The sequence below is a fragment of the Pongo pygmaeus genome, chromosome 4 (assembly GCF_028885625.2).
Source record: "Pongo pygmaeus isolate AG05252 chromosome 4, NHGRI_mPonPyg2-v2.0_pri, whole genome shotgun sequence".
NCBI lineage: Eukaryota > Metazoa > Chordata > Mammalia > Primates > Hominidae > Pongo > Pongo pygmaeus.
The window spans coordinates 88969675-88996718 of record NC_072377.2 but is presented as its reverse complement, the minus strand read 5'-3'; the positions used below and the strand labels follow the sequence as shown (position 1 = coordinate 88996718).

Sequence of the window (27044 nt, the reverse complement as noted above, 5' to 3'; positions counted from 1 at the left end):
ATGTACATTTTGATATTGACATTGATGATAATACCTCCAACTTCTACTGCCACTGACACAAGAAAGGTAAGTAATATTTTGTGCTGTAAATTAAAACACACACACACACACACACACACACACACAATTGTCAGCAATAGTCTGCTTTTTGAATCCAAGAAAAGGACTTAAAAGAAAATTCTTTTCTGAAGGTGAGAAAATAAGTACAGCAATCAGCAAGGGATTTTTTAAAATGCTCATTTTGCGGCAGTTCCAGTGAAATTCCTTCTATGGAATATAACTGACCTGTGACTAAGTTCCAGAATATTTATAAAAATGTCAACTGCTATAACTTTCTATTAAACCCTATTGAAGCGACTCACAGATTTAGAAAAAAATAGAACGATTAGTATTATTGTAAATGGAGCGGATCTTGTATAATTTTGAATTTTCTGTACCACAGGCATTAAAAATATCTGATACATTGGATTCTGTTATAACTTTAGCCCATCTATTTTATTCTTACATAATAATACCTTGACATATTTAGAGATTTGTTTATGAAAGAAAGCACTAAAATATAACCATCCAAAGCAAAATAAAACCCTATTGGGCCAAAGGAATATCTTTTTTTTTTAAATTTTATTTATTTATTTATTTATTTATTATTTTTTACTTCTATTGGTTTGAAAGTGATCCACATGATTTTTATTCTTCTGGTGGTTGCTCTTACATGTGTCATGTTGGTTTGCTGCACCCATCAATTCATCATTTACATTAGGTATTTCTCTTAATGTTTTCTCTCCCCCGGTCCCCGACCCCCTGACAGACACCAGTGTGTGATGTTCCCCTCCCTGTGTCCATGTGTTCTCATTGTTCAACTCCCACTTATGAGTGAGAACACGCAGTGTTTGGTTTTCTCTTCTTATGTTACTTTGCTGAGAATGATGGTTTCCAGTTTCATCCATGTTCCTGCAAAGGACATAAACTCATCCTTATTATGGCTGCATAGTATTCCATGGTGTATATGTGCCACATTTTCTTTATCCAGTCTATCATTGATGGGCATTTGGGTTGGTTCCAAGACTTTACTATTGTGAACAGTGCTGCAGTAAACATATGTGTGTATGTGTCTTTATAGTAGAATGATTTATACTCCTTTGGGGAGCTTGGCTGGGGGAAGGAATATCTTTATAATTACATAATTATACTTATTATAAAGCAATTCCCTGCAGAATTTTTAAAGTTATACTTCTACTTTGGGGCAAATTGTTATAATACATTTCATAGAACTAAAATGGTTAAATGATAATCAGAATATAATACGTCATGTCGATAATCAGAATATAATACGTCATGTCTTTCTTCCCTTATATTATCAAACATGCAAAATGACAATGCTAGTATATGTCATATAACTCAAAATATATTCCTTTTGTAAAATTTAGAAATTATTACAGGAATATGGTGTTTCCCAATTTAAATATCACCTTTCATTTGTAAATAAGAACAATTTGCATGATTAATTGTAAGTAAGGACATTTACAGTATGTTTTTATTTTATTTTGGGTAAATAAATGGTAACAAATAATAATGTGTCTTTTCAAATGTTTTTCTCCTTTGGTAATTTGAGGTTAAACGTGAAAAGTCCCTAAAGCAGAGCAGAAAACTTTGCCCTATTTCTTAAATATGCTCTAAAGACCAAGATAAATCTGAGTAGGGAGTGATTGCTGTGTGTTTGTTTTGGTAATTGATAACAGATAGCATATCTGAGCCTTACCTTTGATCAGGTATTAGGCTTGGAAATATACATAAATTTCTGGTTTAATTCTCACAACAATGAAGAAAATAAGGGTTATGATCAACCTGAGATTTGCAAGTTAAGGGCTTTTCTGGTGGTCAGGTAGATAAGTAGTTCTTTCCACTGTGTTTCTTTGGTTACAAGTTAGAGAAGTAACACTAAGCTCACCTAATCATACAGGAAAAAATATTTATTAAGGCTCAGAGCCTTCTTAATAAATCCAGAGCCCATCCAGACTCAACCAGGCATTAAAAAGTGTTTACGACTTGCTGTTAGATGGTTTTGTGTGTCCGAAATTGATTAACACTCTCTATCTGAAAAAAAATCTGCCTTAGCTTTTATATTTTCATAATGTAATTTTGTAAAACTTTGCATATTAGTTTCAGCAACCTGAAGTTAATTATTCTTTCTGTCTCAACCTAGATAAAATGTGCATTCTTAAGCTAATCAACTTATAAGAGAAGAAAATTACATGAATTCACTCACTGTTATACCCAGGGAGAATGATAAATTAATACGGCTGTCCAAAAAGGGGCTACTATATGAGCAGAACTAGCACAATATTTAGAGTCAGTGTTAATTGTCTCAAAATATATGGTTTGAAGATGACTCAGTGTTCTTTAGAAAGCCTTTCACATTCTCTTGTACTTTGCTGTCTAACTTTTTCCCAGACAGCACTAACTAGTAACTGTATTCTATATTTGTCAATAGCAAGTTAGATTGTACAAATAACTGGGTTTCAGAAATATTACTGTGGCAGGGGAAACCGTATAATACAAGAGGTTTGAAATTTAGGTTGTAAGTTACTTTAATTAATAGAGGTTCAATTATTTTTTATTTTCTCAGGAACAGAGAGGTCGATAATTTCTGGGATCATTTTTATCATTTGCAATTTTGCAAAATCAAGAAACATGAAATTTTAAATTTTAAAATAAGACATACAAAGGTTAAGATGTAATTACAAACAAAATCCAAAGACTTCACCCAATGTGCCTACGCTGTGCTTTACCTGAGCCCAGTAAGAAACGGAGGAGTGCAAGATACTTGAATTTTAATTTCTAATGTGAAGCAAAGGGAGGGAAATTATTTTGGTGTTTTTTGTCATGGTAGAGGTAAATCATTTACACAGAAAATTGTTTCATACTGGTACTTCTTATGGTGGGATAGAAAGTCTGAAATCCTTTTGTTTCAATAACTCATTTTAAACACAGTCTCCTGAGGTGCTATATGAAATAATGTATCATGGTGCTTGATAGCATGGGTTCTCAAGAGAGATGCTAGAGGAAAATACTATCTCTTACACTTGACATCTCTATGATATCAGTCAAATTACCTATTGTTTCTAAGTCTCAGGTCTTAATCTGTCAGTTTGACTTAATAATCTAACTATTTTTAAGGACTCCACAATATTATGCAAAATAATACATCAATGTACCTGGCACGTAGTAAATCTCAATTAATATTATATGTTATCATTACAGTTTAGCAATGTGTTTTCCCAAGTAAAACATAATTGCATTTTAATCTATCCAGTGTTCATTATTTAAATAAGAAATTTTAGTAAGTCACTCAAACATTCACATATTTACATATTAAAAAGTAGATGATTTTTACCTGGTTTATTTCATATAACCTAGCCTCCTCCAGTTTTATTCATGTTGTTGCAAAAAGCAGTATTTTTATTATTTTTAAGGCTAAATAATATACCATTGTATACATAATATGACACATTTTTGTTATTTATTTATCTTCCACAGACATTTAGATTGCTTCAAATCTAGGATATTGTGAATAGTGCTGTAGTGAATTTGGAAGGCAGATATTTCTTCAAAATAGTGATTTTATTTTCCTAGAATATATATCCAGAAGTGAGATTGCTGGATCATATGGATATTAGGAGTTTTTTTGAGGAACTTCCATACTGCTTTCCATAATGGCCATACCAAGTTACATTCAAGTCAACATGTATAAAGTTTCTCTTTTCTTCATGCATGTCCTCTCCAACACCTGTTATCTTTTGCTTTTAAAAATAGCCTTCCCAACAAGTGTGATGTGGCATACCATTATGGTTGTGATTTTAATTTCTTTGATAACCAATGATATTGAAGACATTTCCTATAACTGTTGGCCATTTGTATGTCTTTTTGGATTAATGTCATGATCTCAATTATACAAAGGGTAACCAAAAACTTTATGGAAAATGTGTATTATAACAAAACTATGCATAAATTTCAAAACCAAATTTTGCACCAAAATAAACTCATATTAGCTTGTTAATATTTCTGAATAGGTCTAATTTAAGGCATTAAGAAGAATTAAATATCCATTTGCAAAGAGGCTATTAGAACAACATAAATTTTGCTAAAATTCAGCTTGAACAAACATCAAATATATGGTGAAGTTTGAGTATTAAAATGGTGAAATAATTAATGTTTTATGAAAAATTTATGGAGACAATTCCCCAAGTAAATCAGCAGTTTGCTAATGAATAATTCATTTTAAGAAGGGATGAGATGATGTTGAAGATGAAGCCTGCAGGGAAGACCATTCACCTCACTTTGAGAGGAAAAAAAAAAAAATCTTGTTTGCGCCCTAATTAAAGAGAACCAACAATGACCATCAGAAACAATAACGAACATGATAGATATCTTAACTGATTCAGATTACACAAGCTGACTGAAAAATTTGAGTTGAGCAAAACTGTCCAATCAATGGGTGCTAAAGAAATTGAACCCAGGGAAGCTGAAGACAAAAGCAGAGCTTACAATGAAAATTTTAAGCAAGTGGGATCAAAACCTGAAGGATTTTTTTAAGAATTGTAACAGGTGATAAAACATGGCCTTGCCACTATAATCCTGAAGACAAAGCACAATCAAAACAATGGCTACCAAGAGGTAAAAGTGGTCCAGTCAAAGCAAAAGCAGACTACTCAGGAGTAAAAGTCATCACAATATTTTTTGGCAATGCTCAAAACATTTTGCTGGTTGACTTTCTGGAAGGGCGTATAACAATATCATCTGCTTATTATATGAGTGTTTTGAGAAAATTAGCCAAAATTTTAGCAGAGAAAAGCTGTACCAGATAGTCCTTCTCCACCACAATAGGAATGCTCCTATTCATTCCTCTCATCAAATAAGAGCAATTTTGTAAGAGTTTCAATGGGAAATCATTATACGTCTGGCTTACACTCCTCAGTGGTCTCTATTTGACTTTTTCGTTGCCTAATCTTAACAACTATTTAAAGAGCACTTATTTTTCTTCGTTAACAATGTAAAATGATTGCATTAACATAGTTAAATTCCCAGGACTCTCGGTCCTTTAAGCATGAACTAAATGGTAATAATAATCACTTAACAAAACTTTCATAAATTTAATGGAACTTAGATTGAGAAATAAAGCTTACATTATCATTTTTATCTATTCATTCTACTTTCCATGAAGTTTTTGAAGGCTCCTCATAGGTGAAATCTAAAAATGTCAAAATCATATAAACAGAGAGTACAAGGGTAATAATTGGGGGTTAAAGGCCAGGGAGATGGGTAGGTAGGAGATGTTGGTGAAAGGGTAAATATTTGTAGTTACAATGTGCCTGAGTTCTAGAGATTTAAGTTAAAGCATAGTTACTAAAGTTAAAATAATATATTGTATGCTTGAAATTTTATAGGAGAGTGGCTCTTGAGTAATCTAAGCACACACACACAAAAGGTAACTGGAGTGATATCAGCAAGATAGTAAACTAAAATATTCCCCAGCATCATCACACCTACCCCCACAACGAAAGTACCACTAACAACTAATCAAAGACAAGAATATTACTCTATATTTACCAGAACTTCAGGGAGAAGAAACCACCCCCTTGACCTAAAGAAATAAGAAAATCTGTTACCACAAAAAGATAACTGTTTTAGACTATGCTAGCCCCTTTCCCAAGGAGGTGCAATGCTGCTCACGGATAATTTTTCTGGACCCACTTTTTCCAAAGTTTAATTTGAAGGTGTACTTTAATCCCTTCAGTAGTTTGGGATTTCTGTGGGAAGCCCTCTTTGGTCCTATTCCACAAGAAGCATTGGGAGTCCCACGGGGGCTGAAACACATGGGGTATATCGGAGACAAAGAGTAGGAACACTGAATGCAGTAACTGACACACAAATTGTGGTAGTTTATCTGGGTTCTGATCAGCAGAGACACCATGATGAAGAGACTGAACAGATTTCCAACACCACAGCAACACCAGGTGCTGGTATGGAGCCTTTCCCTGACCTAGAAATAACTAAAAGTTTAGTGGTTAATTTCCGATGTCACTTAAGTTTGCCTCAAACCCAGAAATCATTGTATATCTGTGATTACATTTCAGTGGAGTCTTCAATTCTGGTTCTTTCAATAAGTCTTCACCAAGCCGAGAAACAAAGGTGGGGCAACAATTTAGTTTCAAAGTACTATGTAAGTTCCAATGCTAATAGTAAATCCTCCCCACAATTAGAAATAATTGCAGGTCAGTGATTGAGTTCTAATATTAAATAATAAATACATAACGCCACCAAAGAACACCTGCAAAAGCTGGAAGTGGTGGCCCTCTCCGCAAATGCATGGAAATCAGCATAAAGATACAAGAAGTGTTTAAAAAAAAAAAAAAAAAAAAGAAAGAAAGGAAAATGTCATCACCAACACCAAAAGAAACCTGTAAATCTCCAATAATGGACCCATACTAAGATTTTTCTTTTTCTGGTAGCACCTCAAAAGAACAGGCAAGACCAAGAAAAAAATAGGCAAATATGACTACATCAAAATAAAATGCTTCTTCACAGCAAATAAAACAACTAATTGAGCAACAACACACCCTCCAGAATGGGTAACAGTATTTGCAAACTATGCATCCAACATGGGGTTAACATGCAAACTATATAAGTAACCAGAACAACTCAGTAGGCAAACAGACAAAAAAACTCAAATTATCCAATTAAAAATGAGCAAAGATCTGAACAGGTCTCAAAAGAAGTGTTCTCAAAAGAAGACATATAAAGGGCCAGCAGTTATTTGACAAAAGCATATTACTAGACATCAGAAAGATACAAATAAAAAGAACCAAGAGATATTACCTAGGCCCAGTTAAAAGGCTTTTATCAAGAGACAAAAACAATAACAAAAATGACAAAAACAAATGCTAGTGAGAATTAAAAGAAGAGGATACTTTTTATACACTGTTGGTGGAAATTTAAATTAGTACAGCTGTTATGGAAGGCAGTATGGGGTTTCCTCAACAAATTAAAAATAAAACTATCACATAATCCAGTAATTCCACTATTGGGTATATATTCACAGGAAATGAAATCAGTATGTTGAAGAGAGAGCTGAACTTCCATATTTATTGCAGCACTATTCACAATGGCCAAGTGATGAAATCAACCTAAATGTTCATCAACGAACAAACGGAGCTAACAGAAGACAAGAAATAACCAAGATCAGAGCTGAATGGAAGGAGATAAAGACATGAAAAACCCTTCAAAAAATCAATGACTCAAGGAACTGCTTTTTGAAAAAATTAATAAAATAGACTGCTAGCTGGATTAATAAAGAAAAAAGAGAGAAGAATCAAATAATCACAATCAGAAAGGATAAAAGGAATAGGGGAATATAACAATGGATCCCACAGAAATACAAACAACCATCAGAGAATACTATAAAAACCTATATGCACATAAACTAGAAAGTCTATAAGAAATGGATAAATTTCTGGACACATTCACCCTCCCAAGACTGAACCAGAAAGAAATTGAATCTGAGTAGACCAACAATGAGTTCTGAAACTGAGGCAGTAATAAATAGGCTACCAACTGAAAAAAGCCAAGAAACAGTTGGATTCATAGCTGAATTCTACAAAAGGTACAACAAAGGGCTGGTATCACTTTATTGAAACAATCCCAAAAAATTGAAAAGGAGGGACTCCTCCCTAACTCATTCTATGAGGCCATCACCATCCTGATACCAAAACCTGGCAGGTATACAACAAAAAAAGAAAATCAGACTGATATCACTGATGAACACTGATGCAAAAATCCTCAATAAAATACTGGAAAACTGAATCCAGCAGTACATCAAGAAGGTTATCCACCACAATTAAGTTGGCTTCATCCTTGGGATGTAAGTGTGGTTCACCATATGCAAATCAAATGTGATTCATCACATCAACAAAACTAAACACAAAAACTACATGATTATCTAAATAGATGCTGAAAAGGCCTTCAATAAAATTGATCATCCCTTTATGATTAAAACTCTCATTAACTAGGTATTGAAGGAATACACCTAAAAATAATAATAGGCATATATGACAAACTCACAGTCAATATCATACTGAGTGGGTAAAATCTGGAAGTATTCCCCTTAAAAAATGGCACAAGACAAAGATTCTCTCACCACTCCTATTCAACATAGTATTGAAAGTTCTGGCCATGGCAATCAGGCAAGAGGAAAAAACAAAGGATATTCAAATAGGAAGAGAGGAAGTCAAACTCTCCCTCTTTGCAGATGACATGATCCTATATTTAGAAAACCCCATCGTCTCAGCCTCAAAACTTTTTTGGCTGATAAGCAACTTCAGCAAAGTCTAAGGATATAAAATCAATGTGCAAAAATCACTAGCATTTATATACACCAACAACATACAAGGAGAGAGGCAAATCATGAATGAACTCCCATTCACAATTGCTACCAAAAGTATAAAGTACCCAAGAATACAGCTAACAAGGGAAGTGAAGGACTTCTTCAAGAGGAACTACAAACCACTGCTGAAAGAAATCAGAGAAGACACAAACAAATGGAGAAACATTCTTTGCTCATGGATAGGAAGAATTAATATTGTGAAAATGGTCATACTGCCCAAAGTAATTTATATATTCAATACTATTCCCATTAGACAACCATTCACATTCCTCACAGAATTAGAAAAAACTATTTTAGAATTCATAGGGAACTTTAAAAAAGACCCCAAATAGCCAAAACAATCCTAAGCAAAAAAAAAAAAAAAAAAAAATGCTGGAGGCATCACACTGTCTGACTTCAAACTACACTACAAGGATACAGTAACCAAAACAGCATGGTGCTGGCACAAAAACAGACACATAGACCAATGGAACAGAACAGAAAACTCAGAAACAAGGCTGTACACTAACAACCATCTGATCTTCAACAAACTTGGTAAAAACAAGCAATGGAGAAATGATTCCCTATTTAATAAGTGGTGCTGGGAGTGCTGGCTAATTATATGCAGAAAATGGAAACTGGACCCCTTTTTTACATCATATACAACAATTATCTGAAGATGGGTTAAATACTTAAACGTAAAACACAAAACTATAAAAACTCTCAAATAAAATCTAGGCAATACCATTCAGGACATAGGCATGGGCCAAGATTTCATGACAAAAACACTAAAAGCAAGTGCAACAAAAGCCAAAATTGACAAATGGGTCTAATTAAACTAAATAGATTCTGCACAGCAAAACAAACAATCATCATAGTGAACAGACAGCCTACAGAATGGAAGAAATTTTTTCAGGGAAAAATTTTTCAATCTATTCATTTGACAAAGGACTCATATCCAGAATCTATAAGGAACTTAAACAAATTTACAAGAGAAAAACAAACAACCCCATTAAAAGTGGGCAAAGGACATAAATAGACACTTCTCAAAAGAAAACATTCATGTGGCGAACAAACATATGAAAAAAAAATCAACATCAGTGATCATTAAAGAAATGCAAATCAAAAGCACAATGAGGACACCATCTCACGCCAGTCAGAATTATGAGTATTAAAAAATCAAGAAACAACAGATGCTGGTGAGGTTGCAAAAAAAAAATGGAACGCTTTTGCACTGTTGGTGAGAGGTAGATTAGTTCAACCATTGTGGAAAACAGTGTAGCGATTCCTCAAAGACGTAGCAACAGAAATACTGTTTGACCCAGCTATCCCATCATTGGTTATATACCCAAAGGAATATAAATCATTCTCTTATAAAGATACATACACACATATATTCATTGCAGCACTTACTATTCACAATAGCAAAGACATGGAAACAACCCAAATGCCCATCAGTGATAGACTGGATTAAATAAAAGAATGTGGTACATATACACCATGAAATAAAAAGGAATGAGGTCAACCACAAAAAGGAATGAGGTCATGTCGTTTGCAGGAACATGGATGGAGTTGGAAGCCATTGTTTTCAGGAAACTAATGCAGGAACATAAAACCGAACACATCATGTTCTCACCTATAAGTGAGAGCTGAATGACAAGAATGGGGAGGGGAACAACACACACTGGGGCCTGGGGTCTGTAAGAAGGGATTGGAAAATGGAGATAATCAGGAAGAATAGCTAATGGTTGCTGGCCTTAATACCTAGGTGATGGGATGATCTGTGTAGCAAACCACCATGGCACACATTTACCTGTGTAATAAAGCTGCACATCCTGTACACGTACTCCTGAACTTAAAAGTTGAAGAAAAAAAAAGAAAGTATAGTAGGGTCAGAGATGGTGCATTATGGCCAAATAGAACCCTCCGGTGATGAGCTTTCTGTAGAAACACCACATTGAACAACTAGGACAACTAGCCATGCAAGAAGCATCTTCATAAAAACACAAAAAAATCAAATGAATGATCCTAGTACTTGGTTTTAATATAATAACAATAAAAGAGACATTGAAGAAGACAGAAAAAGAACAGAACTCTTGGACTTTTTACAACACCACCCCTCAGCCCCAGACAGAATATCTGTGCTTGTGAAAGGGAGAGTGAAGTGAATGTAGGATTTGGTGCCATCCTAATACAATGGAAAACAAGACTGGGCAGAATTTTTTGGTACTCAAGGAAGAAGTATTTCAACTAGCCCTGGAGCAGAGGGGAATCCCCAGGTTGGCTTCAGTACAGGCTGATTAAAGTGGAACCCTGAATATATTTGAGTTGTAATCAGGTCATCGTGATGGCAGTCTTTGGGCAAGACCTAGTGATGTGCTGGTCTCATGGGCAGTGGAATTGTGATGGAGCCCAGTACGCCACCAGCTGCAGTGGCCACATACATGCCTTTGCGGCTCTTCCTCCAACTCTAGGCAGTGCAGCATCAGGAGAGGCTCTTTAACCTTGGGGGAAACAGAGGGAAGGAGCACAGTAAACTTTTTCTTGCAACTTGGGTACTAGCTCAGCCACAATAAAAGACAGCATCAAGCAAAATACTGAAGCCCTGATTTCAGACTTTTGCTCTTAGATAGCATTTCCAGACCCACCCCTAGCCAGAAGGAAATCCTCTGTCCTGGTGGAACAGACTCAGTCCAGCAGGATTCACCACCTGCTGACTAAAGCGGCCTTAGACCTTGAATAAACATCAGCAACAGCCAGACAGTAAAGGCCACAATCCTTGGGCAAGCCCCAGAAACGAGCTGGTCTGGGAGGCTATAGGCTTTACATGTAACCCGATATGGTGCCAGATGTGGTGGCCACAGGAGTGCCCTTGTCACTCCTTCCTCAACTCAAAGCACCACAATGCTGAAAGAGACTCCTTCAGCTTGAGGGAAAGAGAGTGAGATACTTTGCCTGAATACTCAAGAAATTCTCCCTTATCTTTCCCAAGTCCCCCAACACTGTGTGTCTAGGAGTTTCAAGAATTGCAGTGTTCCTGGACTTAGGGTGTCCACTAATGCCAAAGCAGCTGCAGTGACCGTAGGCTTAGCCAACAAAACTCAATTCCCTTTGGATTTTTGAAAAGCCCTTTCTATGTATTTATTTATTATACTTTAAGTTCTATGTGAAAAGCCCTTTCAAGAAGGATGTACACAAACAAGCCCATACTGGGAAGATTGGAATAATTGCTTGTCTCTTCAATGCCCAGACATCAGTGAACATAAGCAAGATCAAGAACATCCAGGAAATCACGACCTTTCCAAATAGATTAAGTAAGAATCCAGTGACCTGTCCTGGAGTGATGGAGATATGTGACTTCTCAGGCAGAAAATTTAGAATAGCTGTCTTAGGGAAGCTCAGTGAAATTCAAGGTAACAGAAAAAGAGAAGTCAAAATTCTGTCTGAGATTTTTAACAAAAGTTTGAAATAATTTTAAAAATTAAGTGGAAATTTTGGAGCTGAAAATTCAATTGACAAACTGAAAAAATGACCACAGTCTCCCAGCAGGAGAATTGGTCAAGCAAAAGAAAGAATTAGTGAACTCAAATATAGCTTCTATGAAAATACATAATTAGAGGAGAAATAATTATTATAACAAGGAAATGAATATAAGATCTAGAAGATAGGGTCAAAAGGCAAATATGACTTATTGAAGAATGATTGGCCTTAAAGATGATGTAGAGAAATATATTAGGGTAGATCTTTTATTCAAAAAAGTAATAATGGAACTTTACAAACACAGGTAAAGAGGAAAGTGTCTGGTTCAAGAAGGCAAAAGAACACCAAGTAGGCTGAACCCAAATAAAACTACCGCAAGGCATATAAATAATCCAGCTCTCAAAAGCTGAGAATTATAAAAGGATCCCAAAAGCAGCAAGAGGGGATGAAAAAGCAAATAACATGTAAACAAGCTCTGAAACTTCTGACAGGAGGCTTCTCAGTAGATACCTCATAAACCAGGAGGGATTGGGATGACACATGCAAAGTAGAGAAGGGCGCAGGGGGCGGGGGGAGCAACCTTCTAACCCAGAATATTACAGTCAGCAAAGTTATGCTTCAAAGGTTAAGGAGAAATAAATAATAAATATTTCCTCAGACAAACAAAAGCTGAGGGATTTCCTTAACACCATACCTGTGTTACAATAAATGCTAACGGAAATTCTTCAGTCTGAAAGAAAAGAATGTTGGCAAGCAACAGGAAATCATCTCTAGGTCTAAAACTTACTGATTAAAGTAAGCACACAAAGAAATACAAAATAATCTAAGTCTGTGACTGTGGTGTGTAAAATACTCAAATCTTTGGTATGAAAACTAAAAGACAAACCTACCAAAAATAAGAAGTACAACAATTTTCTAAGAGATAGACAATATCAAAAACAAATATTTGTTCATTGTAAACAAAAATTGAGTTGAAATGACTATTAAAAGTTTTTCTTATTGAAGTTTCAATTTCATCAACTGTATTTTGAAACTCTTCTCATAACAATAGTGTAATTTTTAAATGTGAGGAATTACTTCCAATGAAGTAGCAGTGTGTAGGTGTACTGGATTTCTATCAATTGAGTTTAAATAGTTTCTCACAATGTAATGTAATTTTGTGTAATTGCCTCATTTTATTTCTATTACCTCCTTCATATTTAATTAACATAACTTCTAGAAGAAAAAAAAGTAGCTTTGTAATGTAATGGATATGTTATTTAGCTTGAATGTGGTAATCATTTCACAATCTGCATGTATTGATCAGATTGTACAGTTTGAATTTTTATTTGTCAGTTATACCTCAATAAAGCTAAAAAAGAAGAAAACAAAAATATTTTAAAATTACATTGTGGTGGTTGAATAACATGGTATAGCTGTTAAAATACATTGAGTTGTATACTTTAAATTGGTGCACATTCTGTGAATTATAGCTCAATAGAGGAAATAGTAGATGAGCAGTATATGCTAACCCTTGCGAACTGAAGGTGAGATGTATTCAAATTGATTCAAATGCCACACTTTAAAAATTGAAATACTATTTTATTTTATTTATTTTGGTAGGGGCATTTACCTACCAAAAGAGGATAATGCTTTCTCTACAAACCTGTTTTAAAATTTGTGTTTCTTTTTTAATTATTGAAGAATGGTTTAGAGAAAAGAATAATTAAAGCACCATAAGAAAATGGGTCTATTCTCAGCTCTAACCTTATAGATCTGAGTTATTTTAGGTGAGTATCAACTGATTTCAAATATCTTCATCTATAAATTAGGGTTGAAGTAGATAATTTTTAGTTGAAATAGATAAATTTTAATTTCTCACTAATTGAAAACACACTTTCATTTTTTTACTTCCGTGAGATTATGGAAGCTCAGCTACATGTGCTTGTAAAGTAATGAAAAGACTTTGTTGTAAAAGCAAATAACATCAAGAGGAAAGGAAAATTACATAGAGTAGGAGACCATCTCTACTGATAGCATGTGATTATCAAGTATGTTACGGACCCTTAAAGTGCTTATATGTACAGTTTTATCATAAAAATCTGAACATTTAGGCTAAATCACTCTTCTGACAACTGAACACAAGATGTCAAAACTTTATTCCATGGGATCAGTACTCTGAGCTAAAATACAATTTTGCAGCTCATGAGTATTGTAGACCCAGGCATGTAAAACTTGGCAAGTGAACATGCTCTATAACCGTCACATTAAACACACAACAGTATTCTAGAAATGTAACATTGTTATCCATATTTTGTAGGTGCCCAAATTGTACAATCTCAAAAAATATTGGTTCACCATATATAAGCATGGTTTTATCACAGACAATTTCATGTTGCCAACACATTTTCCCTCCTGATCCAATGTATGTTTCTATGAATGTGATAGTCCTAAAAGTATAGTATCTCTAAAACATTTCAGTGTAATATTAAGAAAGAAGTAGAAGTTTTATAATAACTAAGAACATGAAGATTTTTAAGTGGCAAATTTATTCTGCAAATTAATGGAAATTATTAAACACATATTTATCATACATATGTTTAATATTAATAAAATCCCAAATTGCTAGGTTCTGCTTTGCATAAGCACCAAAAGTACTAAAAATTTTGATAGACGTTGATGATACTAGGAACAGATTCTGTTTCTACTGAATGTAAAAACTCATTTCCTACTTTTTTTTCACTTTCCAAACTTAGGTTTAAACAAGTAAAATCAAAATTCAATTTTATTGGAATGTTGAATTTAGTAGTAATGTACACCATAAGTGTCCAAGATGCCACGAGCAATATCGTAATGCTAGGAGTTTCTCAAATAGTGTCACATAGAGGCATTAGAAGTCAGGTGTGCAGAAGTCAGGTATACAGAACACACGTATGTGAACAGAAATTCCAGCACCTAAAGAACATCTGCTTTAATTATTACTTGCTCTTAATGGTATGTGTACACAACATTTTTTAGCATCTTTTTAGGTTATAATTTTTAAATTGTTTGATGATATATCAATTCCTAGGCTATTTGTTCTTATATAAAATAAATTCAAATTTAAGCTGCTATTTCACTTTAAAGTCTTGATAACCATCATTCTCAGCAAACTATCACAAGGACAAAAAAACAAACATCGCATGTTGTCACTCATAGGTGGGAATTGAACAATGAGAACACACGGACACAAAAAGGAGAACATCACACACTGGGGCCTGTATATTAGGTATATTAGGAGATATACCTAATGTTAAATGACGAGTTAATGGGTGCAGCACACCAACATGGCACATGCATACATATGTAACTGACCTGCACATTGTGCATGTGTACCCTAAAACTTAAAGTATAATAAAAAAATGAAAAAATAAAGTCTTGATAAATACAATTAATAACTTCTGGATGAATTACACCTATGATCTATTAAAAGTATGATGCGTAGATTATTGGAAACAGACATGTATATTACGACAGAAGATACCTATGAATCTGTGTTCTATCTGTACCACTTACTTGTTATAGCAACACTGAATAAAACATATAATTTCTTAGCTTCAATTATTTTTGCTATATATAAAAATATCAATAAATATATCAGGGGTTTTTAAACATTAACTCAGATAATATAAGGTGAAAATGATTCACTATAGTTTTTAAATGCTTTATTAGCATTATTATATATAAGTATATATGTACTAACTGCAATCTTTAACATCCCATAATATTTCTATATCCTGGATTTCAAAATCCCCAAATTATCCTTTTCTTCAGTATTTAGAGTGATTCAGGAACAATATGATGAATTCACCCTTGGAATAAAAAGAAAATGGATAGTGGAGTCAGGGGCAAATAAATGCTAAAATTTAATAATGATACAGTCTCTTCTCATTATTCATTAATTCTAAATTTGTGGATTCGCGTACTCACTAAAATTTATTTGTTATCTCTAATTCAATACTCATAATACTTGAAAGTTGATTTACGTGTCAGAATGTTTAGGCAGTATAAAAGATGAACTAGGGTGGGGGAATACTGGAGAAAATTAAACTAAGGTAGAAAACTGGGCCAGGAGCAGCGGCTCACGCCTGTTAATCCCAGCATTTTGGGAGGCCAAGCTGGGCAGATCTCCTGAGGTCAGGAGTTCAAGACCAGCCTGGCCAACATGGTGAAACTCCATCTCTACTAAAACATAAAACAAAAAATTAGTTAGGTGTGGTTCTGTGCGCCTGTGATCCCAGCTACTCAGGAGGCTGAGACTGGAGAATCACTTGGACCTGGGAGGCAGAGGTTGCAGCGAGCCAAGATGGCACCACTGCACTCCAGCCTGGGTGACAAGAGCAAAACTCCATCTAAAAAAAAAGAAAACTGTTGAAGTAGTCTATGCTAAAATAAAATAAGTGCAGATGGTATGTCACTAGATATTTAGAAGGTAGTATTAAAAACAAAAACAACAAATTTGGAGATTTGGAAAGTGAACCGTAAGAATGGTAAAGGAGAAGTTCAAAGCATATGTGGTCATTTCCAATCTTATAGCTGGGAAAAGTGAAGGGATGCTTTTGATAATGTGCATGGATAATAATGGCTATGAAACAGGGACTCACCACTGGATTGTATGATAAAGAAAAAAAAACTGACATTTAAAATTGTTTCCATAGTCTAATTATACTTCATATCAAAGTTAAATGTGTCTTTGTTACCTCAAATCTAAGTGAAGTTGATCAAATAAAAATAATAACTGTAAATTGGCTTTCCAATTTTAAGAAATATGCTGAATTCAGAAATATTTTTATTTATTAACACTTTTATTAAATAGCACTAAACCAAGGTGTAACTTATGTATGTATTCCTATTTTAATGAAAACATCAAAACATTTTTAAATAGTTCTGTATAATGTAGTTTGCATGCACTGCTACTGACACAAAGGTGATAGGGACATAGTTTATATATAAAAAAAATTGTTTGTGCCTTCAAATAATTTAAAGCTAATAAAATTTCCCTGTTTTATTTTTTCTTCTATCAGAAACCAGTCTGAACGTGGTAAAGCAAGATGTTTGTCACCTGTATAAGCAGATTTCTTATAAGGTTTTTATAGATCACCTTATTACTCCTCTTATCTTAAAATTTTGAGGAATTTTTCTGAAAACTTTCTTCAAACAATATTATTTTTTGAAGTTTAACATGTTAGTTCAATTAAAATTTCGGCAAAAATAATAATAAAAGAACAACGAAGTGGTTATTTCTAATTCTATACAAATAATGACTTGTGAAAACCTGTTATCTTTCCTGAAGTTTGAATATTGGATAGTATTCAAGCCAAAGCAACCAACAATGTCTGTCAGCTCCATTTGACAGAAAATAGATAAAACCTCACCAACGTATCATAAATAATGTTTAAATAAATCTTCGCAATGAAATTATACTTGTAGATTATTTATTTGAAATATAAAACAAGAGAATTTCACAAAGTTACTAATGGTTGTTTGTTGTTTAGGAGAGTTGTCACTATTCATGCCTGAATTGTAACTTTTAAATACCACCAACTTAGGGAAAACAATAACTAGATAACAGTTTTGCTTTGATTTTATTATGTTCATGCTACCATATTCCCAGGTTCTAGAGTAATCATATAAAATGTTGTGTCCCATTTGTGAAACACTTGGGAGAGAAAAGGTTGGGACAAATGCTAAGACAGATAGGACACTGGAAATACTGACATAAACTATGCCTGTTCCAAATACACCAAAATATATGGTTACCATGTATACTATTTCTGTAAATTTTCATATTTCTAGTTCTTTCTCCCAGTCCCTTAGGGACTTCATTTGTTTTTATTTATATCAGCTAATCTGATGAGGTGGAATAAAGTAATTATGAGAAAATGTAAATTTTAGAATAAAAACATGTATTTTTTGGTCTCATAAGAATACCTTAGAATAAGCTTTTTCCCAAACAATTCCTATAGAATTTGAAATTATTGTAAGACATATTTAAAATTAATTTTTATAGGATTTTTAATTATCTTGAATTTTTTCAATGCATTGGTATTCAGTTAGTTTTACTATGCAGTAAGGTGTCCTAAACCCAGTGGATTAAAATGCTAGTGCTTTATTTCACTTACGTTCTATGGGTTGGCAATTTGGGTTGCTCTAAGATAGGTGGTTTTGCTGGGCTGGACCAGGCTTAGCTGGTGGCAGGGCTCACCAGTGCTTCTGTAGTCACCTGCCAATCTTGCCGAGTGCTGACTGGACTAAATTGTCTCATCTGGCATGGGTGTCCAGGCTCCAAGTGTTCTTTTATTCTTCAGCAAGCCAGTCTGGATTTGTCCACATAGCATGCAGCAAAGCAAAATGTGTGAAAGGGCATGAAAATAAAGACAAGATTTTATATATCTCTATGTATGCACACACACATATACAAACATACAATTTTCTATAATAGATTTCAGAGTTCATTAGTTTGATCTCACATGTAAATATATCATTTTCTTTTTCCATTTCAATACTTCTCATCTGAATACCTTAATTTTACTTTCCTAGTCTATTGTTTATCTTAGTTTCATTACATACATCTTCTCACTGATTTTATACTATTCTATAAGGATAATTAAAACAAATATTGAATCCTGGTTTTTTGTTTGCAGTCTGCATCTCTGTATATTTTGATATGGTTGCTAGACTTAGCAAGAATTTCTCTGCTTCTTTGGTTTCCACGATACCATTTTTTCCTAGGTATAATTCAATATCTAGTAATTCTTCCTTCTAATTGCTTTCTTACCTCTTTCTCTTTTTTATGTCATGCCTCAAATCTATTCTTTAGCCTCTTTTCTTCTTTTCTTTTAGGCTTCCTTCTATATAAATTATATCCAATTCACATAAATTGGTTAACTGCTCTGTCAAATGTTTCCACGTATAGTTATTTAACATTGGAATTCATGGAACTTTGCCAATTTCAACAGCCTCTTTGACAACTTTGCACTGATGAATCACATAAAACAGTTTTAAATCATAGGTCAGAAGTTAAAAGCCCTTTAATATAGGTGTAGGTAAGTTTTCCTATTTTACTTCCCATATGCTTAAGCTACTCTATAAAAATTTTTCCCCATATATATATTTCTTAGTTTTTACTGGTACACTTTGGCTCTTTTTCCTCAAAATAGAGGAACATGTCCAAATTCTACACCCTTTTCTAGGCTACATGCAAAATCACCTACACGACACCTTCACTAATGTTTTAATGTCAAAGAAATCTCTCCCATTTGTATTAATTTTACTCTGTACATCCCTTGCCAAAGTTATTTAACCATAATAATAGAATAAAATGTTTGTTTAAAATAACTATTATTTTATAAACATGTATTCTGATATTTTTATATTCTGTCTATAGCATCCCACATTGATTTCATTACATAGTTGCAATTTTTAGCACTTTTGAGCACAAATAAGTTAGTGGAATGGCAAGAGAATGCTGTCTTTGCTTATGCCAGATGGATGTCAGATAATTAGGAGGGGCAGTGGATTCTCTGTTTGTTGAGCAATCACAGACATACCTTCCAAGTCCTAATTTTTCATTACATCTACACATGGCCCAGAAAAGTAACTGAACTCATTTAACAAAATTGTTGGAGTAATCATTATATAAGCAAAAATGAAGAAAGAGAAGATTATTTCTTAAAATCCAAATTTCTTGTTACCAAAAAAGTATGCTCCTACCTACAGACATTATTGTACATGTAAACAGTAAATAGCTGTACAGATATAAAAATATCATTTTATGTAATTATAAGCATGCATCTGCATTTTATTCTTGTTTACTTCTCTCAGACTCAGGAGACTGGCAAAGAAATTGTGTTTGCCTAGCTGTATCATGATGTCCTACATGAAAATAATTAACTTGAAAATACAAACTCAAGAAAAAGAAGTCCATTTGTTTTTCTTATTTAGAAGCATATTCTGACTATTGTTTCAAGCTCTAACAGGAGGGTCTTTTTGCCTCAGAATATTTAATAACCCCGAGCTTGTTTTTTTTTTTTTCACAAGACAATTTTTTGCTTAAACAACTTCTCAAGTGAACCTTAATAACATCTCACATGGTTTGGGTAGCACAACCTACATTATTTATTTAGTGACAAGACATATACATGAAGATCTTTGTGGCCTAAAACCTTCGAGCAGGTCTTGGTTTGAAGAGTTTTAGAAAATTAGATGTTTTTCGAATAGAATACTCATAGTAGTAGCATTAGGTGGCTCACTGATCATGGAGTGTTCATTTGAGTCAAGCAAATAACTTCTTAATCTTTAAAATTATAATTGAAGTGGAAAATATCACTATCCATGTACATCTAAGTGACAATAATGTAATAGAGTTGATGTAAGTAATGCGATTAGACATGAACAACGATTGCTACATCAGAGTAGCCAAGATATGTAACTCTCTTCTGTCCTCCTCCTGACAATTCCTTTAGCCACACTTCTACCTAAAAGGTTAATTAATTGCCTATTACTGTAATCATACTGATTAATACTGAGAATTATAAAGCTGTATGGTAACTTTCTGAAATCCTTCAAAATTTAACTCAGTGATAAGAAACATAGATCTTGACAACTTTTATAACAATTTATTTTCAGATATCAAAGACAAAATATTTCAAAATGCATGTTAAAATCTCTCACTTTTAAAAAGCATTTAAAATTTTCCATTTTGACATGTCAGCTGAAAGTGCACAAAATGCCTAGCAGCAATGTTTTACATTAGGAAGTCATTTTATTGAGTTAAAATGAAAGGAAATGAATTTTATAGACTTACTTTCAAGTATTGTTCTATATGGCACACCTTTGTGTGAAGGAGTTCTAGTTATATGAAATTTGGTGAAAACAAACAGCTTAATTTGTATGTTATTCCTTTACATTTTGTGATATTTATAGCACTTATTTTGTAATATATTATACCATAGGCTCATATAATCATATTATATATATTTACATAGATTTATATAAATATTATATAACATAAATGATATATGTTATATATATTAGCTATATTTACATATTTTGTATTATATATACTTATGTATCTATATATTTATATTTTATATGTAAATAAGTTTATATATACACATGTAATATCTATTATATATAAACATATACTACATTACATATATAATATATAAGTACATGTTTACACATAATATATTATATATAAATATATATTTATAAACACAACCAATAGAATATGAGTATATACTATTGAATATGAATGTATGAGTACATTCTTTTACATACATAATTATTTTCATCTAAAGACATTTCTCTAGGGTTTAAAATTTGTGTTATATATTGGTATATTTCTACCATCCAGCATCTATCACAATGGTAAGGACACAATAAAGTGTTTAGTATATATCTTACTAAATGTTTTTCTGAAATATTGTATTTAATTGTGGAAAATATATTTGGAAACATTTCTATCACATTCAAACTTCAGGAACCATGTAGAATGACTGTAAAGTAACAAAACTTGGCATTAAAAATGAGCTAATAAGAATAATATCAGAAAACTCTATATTCTTCAGTAGTCATGATATGTAGCAACCACTTTCATTTCAGCAAAATAAAAACAAAGAAACCCAAGTATCACTTCTGTAATATAGTCTCAAAATCTACAGCTTGTATGAAAACTAAATCTTATTCAGCACTCATAGTTAAGATCCTGATGCATTTTTCCTGAGGAGACATTCTACAGGAAACTTTGTTGCTGGCAAAGCTTATTCTATCTTAAACTAAATAAACAGTTCAAAAACTGTCTACTAGAAGTCAGCAGTAAACAGTCAGTCTCTGAAACATTCACTAGACTGGAAAAAAAACTTCCTGAGGTACCAAATAATTTATTCAAAGCTTACACCCAACTCATGTGTCAAGCAGAAATTTATTTGAAATTCCCGGTTTAAAGAGTATATGATCTCTTACTAGAGCTAGTAAGAATCATTTCAGCAACATTTAACCTGTGGGATAATGTTGTAGTCTACAGCTGCGTAACCAGTTAAAAAGAAGTCAATCAAAGTTAACTTTACTGTTTTTTTTTTTTTGAGACAGAGTCTCACTCTGTCGCCCAGGCTAGAGTGCAGTGGCGCTATCTCCGCTCACTGCAAACTCCACCTCCCGGGTTCAGGGCATTCTCTTGCCTCAGCCTCCCGAGTAGCTGTGACTACAAGTGCCTGCCACCATGCCTGGCTAATTTTTCTGTATTTTTAGTAGAGATGGGGTTTCACCATGTTAGCCAGGATAGTCTCGATCTCCTGACCTCGTGATCCGCTCGCCTTGGCCTCCCAAAGTGCTGGGATTACAGGCGTGAGCCACCGCGCCCGGCCAACTTTACTCTTAACAGTGATTTTGCAACTGTGTGCTCTGAAATCTTGAACTTCGTCCAACTTAGTCTAACTCTTTCTCATTTTAATGACCCTAACTATTGCTATTCAATAGAAAATAATGAAAAACAGCAAAATCCAAGAACTGTTTGAGTATGTATGTTTATAAGTAAAATTGGAAAAAAAAGCCAAGTAATGTTATTATCCTTCTTTTCATAGTTGTATATGTAAATTATATATGCATCCTGTTAAGATTTCTGAATTATTTTCAGTAAAAACATAGATTACATCTGGGGATATTCACACTTCCAATACACACTTGTCCTTTGAAATTAGATATATTCACATTGGCTTAGCTTTTGTTTAAATGTTTATTTTCTTAGTTAAATAATGAATCCACATTCTGGTGGCAGATATGACACAACTGGGTTAGTAAATATAGAATCAACAACACTCTAGGTCATTATTATTAAAAGTTCTTTATCAGTTGACTTTGTGGTATGTTTTATAATATTAATATATAGGGTCATAGCAAACCTATAGTATTTTTTCATTTTACATATTTTATTGTTGCACAATAAGCAAACAGTAGTTTCTAAAGTGTATGTGTTCAGCTCAATAATACTTCACAAAGTGAATAAATACACTTATGTAATCAGCACCTATGTCAAAACAAGTTGAATATATACCAGCCATCCTCCTGTAGCTGTTACACTACATGACAAGGGTAATCATTATTCTGACTTCTAGGAACATATATATATATATATATATATATATATATACAGCCAGTTTTAAAACAGTATACCAATAAATTATGCAGAATAAACAATTTTGTGTTTTTGGCTTCTTTGGCTTAATATTAGGTATGGAAGATTCACTCATGTTTTTGAATATAGTTTTAGTTCAATCATTCTTTTTGCTGTACATGTATGAATAGTAGCCCATTGAATGAATATACCACAGTATATTTATCCATAATTCTGTTCATATGTATTTGGGATTTTACTGAACCAAGGCTTGTAAGAAAATAAAAAAGCTGCTATAAACATTATTTTACTTGTCCATTAGTGAATACATGTAGAAATTTATTTTGGGCATATTACTAGAACTATGTATATGTCTATAAGTAATATGGGATATGTGTATCAGGGAGTTACTAGGTGTCAAATAGTTTTCTAAAGTGTTAAGTTTATGAGATTTGTTTTACTTCATCTTCTCACTAAAATTTGAAATTATCTGCTTTTTCTTTCCTATTTTTGTTTCACTCATAAAGCTCTTTGATCTATTGTATAGCTTTGGGACATAAGTTGCTTTTCTTAGGTAACATCAAACATGTTTTAAAGTTATTTAAAGTTATTCATTGTCTAGTTAGCTTGCTTTTAGAGTAACTGTCTACACCTGTGTTTATTTTCCTTTTTGGTTGTCTAATTGTTTAGATTTTTTAAAATTATTATTATACTTTAAGTTCTAGGGTACATGTGCACAACATGCAGGTTTGTTACATATGTATACATGTGCCATGTTGGTATGCTGCACCCGTTAACTTGTCATTTGCATTAGGGACATGGATGAAGCTGGAAACTATCATTCTAATTTTTTTGATTCTTAAATTATTTTTAATCTTCTGAGTATAACATTATTGATTTTTTGTATCTTGTGTAATAAATATTTGCTTACACTGATATAATAAAATATTTTTCTTTTTTTTTTTCTAAATGCTCACTTGTTTAACCTTTCAGATTTAGGACTATAATACATAAAGGAAATTTTTTGTATATGTTGTCAATAGTATATTAAAATCACTTTTCCTATATTTGTATCCAATTGACATAGAACCATTTAATTTAATAAAACATTTTAACACCCTGGTATAGTGCTTTAAGCTTAAGTCAGATCAATGTGTATGAGTGACTCCATTGCTGGACTCCTTCTCCACCCCTTCTTCTCCTTCTTTTTTTTTTTTAATTTCCTTGGTCAGTTTGTCTATTTTTGATAGAAAAAATCAAACTAATAAAACTTACACACACACACACACACACACACACACACATACATATATAAAGGTTGAAAGTGAAAGAAAAGAAAAGAATTATCATGCAAACACCAACAAAAAGATAACTGGTATAGCTGAATTATTATAAGACTATCACATACTTTTAATAATAAGCTTTTTGAAAAGTAAAAGAGACATTTCATAATAATAAAAGGTTCAGTCCAAAAGAAAGAAGTTGTAATTCTAATTATGTGTATATCGAAAAACATCATTCTACAACATATTTTACAAAAAATATACAGAATTAAAAAGAGAAGTGTACAAATCCACAGTCATGGTAGAAGACTTTAGAAGACATCTTTGTATTAGAGCAAGTAGTTATAAAACTAAAGAACGATAACAGCTAAAAAATTCATTTAGCCAACTTGACATACTGATATGTAGAACAATGGAACAAATAATGGCTGGGGGTTTAATTTTTTCAAGTGCACAAGGAAATGTCACAAAAATAACTGTATTAGTCAGGGTTCTCCAGAGGGACAGCGCTAATAGGATAGATGTATATATAGAGGAGACTTTATTAAGGTGTATTGACTCACATGATCACAAGGTGAGGTCCCACAATAGGCTGTCTGCAAGCTGAGGAGCGAAGAAGCCAGTCCTACTCCCAAAGCTGAAGAACTTGGAGTCAGATGTTTAAGGGCAGGAAGCATCCAGCACGGGAGAAAGATGTAGGCCTGAAGACTAAACCAGTCTAGTCTCTCCACGTTCTTCTGCCTGCTTTTATTCTGACTGCGCTGGCAGCTGATTAGATTGTGCCCACCCAGACTGAGGGTGGGTCGGTCTTGGTCAATTGACACAAATATTAATCTCCTTTGGCAACACCCTCACAGACACACCCAGGAACAATACTTTGTATCCTTCAATCCAGTCAAGTTGACATTCAATATTAACCATGACAATAACCATAAGCTAATTCATCTAGAGAGCCTCATCACATTTCAAAGGATGAAAATCATTCTTAAAAAAAATTAAGGCTGGGTGCAGTGGCTCTTGCCTGCAATCCCAGCATTTTGAGAGGCTGAGTCGGTTGGATCACCTGATGTCAGGAGTTCGAGGCCAGCCTGGCCAACATGGCAAAACACCATCTCTACTAAAAATACAAACATTAGCCGGGCATGCCACACGTGCCTGTGGTCCCAGCTACTCAAGAGGCTGAGGCAAGAGAATCGCTTGAACCCGGGAGGTGGAGGTTGCAGTGAGCCGAGATTGTGGCAACGCACTCCAGCCTGGGTGACAGAGCAAGACTCAGTTTCCAAAAAAAAAAAAAAAAAAATTAAAATACATTGGTATTACGCTAAACATAAGAAGTAAGTATGTAAGTTTAAAGAAAACAAAATAACAGCTTGTATATGAGGCAATGCACTTCTAGAGGATTAACAAAAATAGTTAGGAAATATATTTACATGCATAATATTGAAGATATGGCACAAGAAATCATGGGAGATGAATATTGATTTGAGAGAAATGTATTGTTTGTTTTGTTTTTTAAAAAATAACTCATTTAAATTGTTAAATCTCAAGGATAGAGAAATAAATTTTCAGGCATTAGACAAGCAAAGCAAATCGTCCCTTAGGGTAAAAATAAAAATAATCAAGCTGGTGTTTGTTCTTTTAATTCTAAGAAGTGATGCCAGAAAACAATGAAAAATTCGACCTCCAGTGTCTGGTCACAGACTCCTTAAAGCAAAATGATCATATCTGTCAGCATACTTACATTATGTGTAGCATTATAGAACTAATGTAGAAATAGTACCAACACTAATATGCCTAACATTTGAAGAAGCAGTGTAGAGTAGGGATCGATCAACATAAGGTGTTCAGGTGTGTCAGAGCTTGGCCAGGTGGCCTAAGTCTGCTTTGGACCTCCTGCAAGAAAGCGGGTCCCGATTGTAAATGTTATTGATCAAAACAGGGCTTTGGTTAATGGACATTGCACTAGGGTAAGGAGACAGGCCGCTCCTTTCAACTGCATGCGGCTCACTGACTTCATCCTCAAGTTCCTACACAGCACCCTACAGAAGTATGTCCGACAAGCCTGGCAGAAGTCCAATGTCAGTACAAAACGGGCAGCCACAAGGCGGGACAAAAAGATTGAAGTCATAGAAAGGGAAGCCATAGAAAGGAAAGCCAAGATGACAGATTTTGATAATTTTATAGTTATGAATGCAAAGAAAATGAGGAGCAGAATAATGAAGAATGAAATTAAGAAGCTTCAAGAGGCAGCTGTCATGAAAACGTCTCCCAGAAAAAACACCTGCTGCTAAAGGTGCTGCTGCAGCTTCTGCAGTTCTCACTCATATGTGGGAATTGAACAATGAGAACACTTGGACACAGGGTGGGGAACATCACACACTGGGGCCTGTTGTGGGCAGAGGAGAGTGGGGAGGGATAGCATTAGGAGATATACCTAATGTGAATGATGAGTTAATGGGTGCAGCACACCAACATGGCACATGTATACATATGTAACAAACCTGCACATTGTGCACATGTACCCTAGAACTTAAAGTATAATAAAAAATAAATAATAAATAAATAAATAAAAATAAAGAGGACCACTGCAGGAAAGAAGGCTCCAGCCTAGAAGCCTCCTTCCCAGGAAGCCACAGGCCAGAAGGCAGGGCCTCTTCCAAAAGCTGAGAAGGGTCAGAAAACTCCAGTTCCAAGAGCACCTGCTCCAAAGGCATTTGACAATAATGCATAA

At 33.7% G+C, this 27044-nt stretch overlaps 1 pseudogene; it reads left to right on the top strand.

The window, feature by feature from the left end:
- LOC129036207 (large ribosomal subunit protein eL14-like) lies at positions 1–27044 on the top strand (annotated as a pseudogene).